The following is a 4,051-nucleotide window of genomic DNA, read 5'->3' on the forward strand; positions in this document are numbered from 1 at the left end:
CGGAGGGCGGGGGGCAGGCTTACAGGGTATATCCATTGGTTGGTTGATGATGTATGGAGGGGATTGTAACCATGCCAATGAAATGATATATGATAGGATGAATGTAAAGCTAATGTTCTCCCATGTAAACTATCACATAATTCACAATAAAACATTTAAAAATAAAAAGTATGTTAAAAAAACAAAATAAAAGAACAAGGGGACACTGAATGGTTTAAAATCAGGAAAGGTGTGTACAACTTGGAATCTTTCACAATACTTATTCACTCAATATGCTGAGCAAATAACCCAAGAAGCTGAATTATATGAAGGAGAACTTGGCATCAGGTTTGGAGGAAGTCTCATTAACCTGCAATATGCAAATAACACAACCTTGCTTGCTGAAAGCAAAGAGGATTGAAAATACGTCTGATAAAGATGAAAACCCATAGCCTCTACTATGGGTTGTATCTCATTATAAAGAGAACAATAGCCTCACTAATGAACAAATAATCATCATAAATAGATACAGATTGAAGTTTTCTTCAACATTCATTTTGCTTGCATCCACCATCAACACTCATGGAGTTGTTACTGCTGTTGTTAAGTGCCATCGAGTTTCTTCTGACTTATAGCAACCCTGTATAGGGTTTCCTAGGAACTATATTACCCTACAGCACCACACCAGGATTCATGGAACTAGCAGTCAAGGAATCATATGACATGTTGCATTAAGTGAATAAATTGCATATGATCGCTTTAAAGTGTTCAAAAGCAAATATGTAAGTTTGAAGACTCTGGTGTGCCTCACCCAAGCCATGGTAGTTTCAATAATAGCATATGCATGTGAAAGTTGGACAACAAATAAGGAAGGCCATAGAAGATTAGATGCATTTGAGTTATGTTGTTGGAAAAGAATACTAAAAATACCATGAACTGGCAGAAGAACAAACAAATCTGTGTGGGAGGAAGTACAGCAAGAATTCTTCTTAGAACCCAGAATCGCGACACTTCATCTCTCATACTTTGGACATGTAATCAGGAAGAACTAGTCTATAAAGAAGGACGTCATCCTTGGTAAAGTGGAGGGTCAGTGAAGAAGAAGAAGATCCCTTAAGAGTTGGATTAACACAATAGCACCAACAATGGACTCAAGTGCGATAATAATTGTGAGGATGGCACAGTACCTGAAAGTGTTTCATTCTTTTGTTTACAGGATTACTATTAGAGCATATTCAATGGTACCTTACAACAGCAACAACAACCTCATCATCAAGAAGTTAGATTCATTCCTGAGTGAACATAGTGTTGTTTTGGTGAAGTACCATCAACTTGATGCTGATACATAGAGACCTTGTATAGTTTTCCAAGGAGTAGCTGGTGGGTTTGAACTACCACACTTATGGTTAGCAGTACTGTGCTTACTCTACAGCATCACAATAAGTTATATGTGTTCTAAACCCAGCATCTTGAGCCTATTACCCATGTAAACTTTCAGTGCAAGTGAATTCATAAGATAACTGTTGTTTTAGCAAACCACTCTATTGCATGGTATTGTCTTGGTTCCACAAATGAATTAATACCCAATGGAACAAAACTGAAGGAAAACCATGCTGCAATGGAAGTCATTAAATATCCCAGCATTTAAAATATAGCCCTTTCTTCCAAAATGTAGTATGAATGTTGTTGTTATGTGCCATGGAGTCAGTTCCGACTCATAGCGACCCTGTACAAGGTTTCCGAGGCTGTAAATCTTTACAGGAGCAGAAAGCCTCATCTTTCTCCCTCGTGGAACAGCTGGTAGTTTCGAACTTCCGACCTTAAGGTTTGCAGCCTGATTCGTAACCATTATTCTACCAGAGCTCCTTGTAGTATATATATTGTTGTTGTTGTTATGTGCCGTGGAGTCGGTTCCGACTCATAGTGACCCTACACAGGGTTTCCGAGGCTGTAAATCTTTACGGGAGCAGAAAGCCTCATCTTTCTCCCTCGTGGAACAGCTGGTAGTTTCGAACTTCCGACCTTAAGGTTTGCAGCCTGATTCGTAACCATTATTCTACCAGAGCTCCTTGTAGTATATATATTGTTGTTGTTGTTATGTGCCGTGGAGTCGGTTCCGACTCATAGTGACCCTACACAGGGTTTCCGAGGCTGTAAATCTTTACGGGAGCAGAAAGCCTCATCTTTCTCCCACGGAACAGCTGGTAGTTTCGAACTGCTGACCTTAAGGCTCACAGCCCGATTCGTAACCACTACGCTACCAGAGCTCCTTCTTGTAGTATATACAATATATTCTAAATCACTATGATATAGAATTTCATGCAATAAAAACGGGATTAGGAGATGCTGCTTGGCTTCAACGTGTCTGAGACACCCCGCAAATTAGAGGGGCCTAGTTCATACATAAGGAGCTCTGGTAGAGTAGTGGTTATGAATCGGTCTGCGAACCGTTAAGGTCAGCAGTTCAAAACTATCAGCTGTTCCGTGGGACAAAGATGAGGCTTTCTGCTCTCATGAAGATTTGCAATCTTGGAAACCCTGTACAGAGTTGCTATGAGTTAGAAACGACTCCACAGCACATCATCACCATCACCAGCTTATACATAGAGCAAAGTACCAGAATTGTAAAGCAACCAACCACAAGTGCGGAACAACCAACCGCAATTGTGCAAGAAAGAAAGAAATAGCCCTATGAACGCAAGTTTGCATACAAAGTAAGAAAGGGGTCTGTGAAGGGAAAGTCATACCTCCAAGCTTGTTCTAGTAGAAATACCTCTGAAATTGGTACTCATTTAAGAAGGTGTGAAGGAACAATAAGACCAACAATTTACGTATGTTATCACGAGCTGATAAAGAGAGCAAATAAAAAGAAGACACAGGTTTCCTCTTTTTATCAGGGACTCATCAACATGGATCGCGTCAGCACCAAAACCGTGAAGAAGGCGGCAGGGGTCATCACTGAGAAGTACTACATTCCCTTGGGCAACGACTTCCACATGAACAAGCGCGTGTTCGATGAAATCGCCGTTATTCCCAACAAGAAGCTCGGCAACAAGACAGCAGAATATGTTAATCTTTTGATGAAGCGGATTCACAGGGCCCGGTGAGAGGTAGTTCCATTAAGCTGCAAGTGAAGGAGAGATAATTATGTTCCTGAGGTTTCAGCCCTGGGTCAGGAGATCAATGAGTAGGTCCCGACACTAAGAAGATGCAGAAACTCTTGGACTTTGGAAGACTGTCCAACCTACAGGTCACTCAGCCCACAGTTGGGATGAATTTCAAAATACCACGTGGAGCCATTCGAATCTTTCCACTATGTTATAATATTTTGAATAAAACTGGGAACACCAACCCCCCAATAAAAAGAAAAAAAGAGAGAGAGAGAGACAGAATGAAGTAAAACAGAAACAAGAATCCCAGGTGGACTCCAGTACTCCATGTAATGTCATGTGCACAGAGAGGCCCAGAGATGTAGAACTACCTGTGCCTTCCACAGAAGATACTGTGGAGAAATGCTCAACTCCATAAAGACCCGTTCTTAAAGCAACAGGTTACACCCATGGTGATGATTAAAATAAAATTAACCTGTCTGAAAAGAAAAAAAAATGGGGTTGGGTTACACACAAATCTTATAGAGTCATATAAAATATGCTTAATAAAAATATAAATTTTCGATCATGGTGGTGTTGTTGTTGTTAGGAACCATCGAGTTGGTACCGACTCATAGTGAACTTATGCACAGCAGAACCAGTCACATTTTGAGTGCCTTCCAACCTGAGGGGCTCATTTTCCAGCACTATATTTGACAGTGTTTCTCTGCTATTCATAAGGTTTTCAGTGACTAAAGATTTAGAAGTAGTTTGTCACTCCTTCTTCCTAGTCTGTCTTCATCTGGAAACTCATCTGAAATCTTTCCACCATGGGTGACCCTGCTGGTACTTAAAATACCAGTGGCATTGCTTCCAGAATCACAGCAACTCACAAGCCCACCGCAGTATGACAAACTGATAGACATCTGGTGGAATCATGGTGTTAAACATTAAATTCCTAATGCACACAGTAAAATTATAGT

The 4,051-nt window shown here is 40.6% G+C and overlaps 1 pseudogene; it reads left to right on the forward strand.

Moving 5' to 3' along the window:
* Positions 1-2,888: 2,888 nt before the first annotated feature.
* On the forward strand, positions 2,889-3,379 carry LOC102822140 (annotated as a pseudogene).
* The last annotated feature ends 672 nt before the right edge of the window (positions 3,380-4,051 follow it).

The sequence above is a fragment of the Chrysochloris asiatica genome, unplaced genomic scaffold (genome assembly GCF_000296735.1).
Source record: "Chrysochloris asiatica unplaced genomic scaffold, ChrAsi1.0 scaffold00229, whole genome shotgun sequence".
Taxonomy (NCBI): Eukaryota; Metazoa; Chordata; class Mammalia; order Afrosoricida; family Chrysochloridae; genus Chrysochloris; species Chrysochloris asiatica.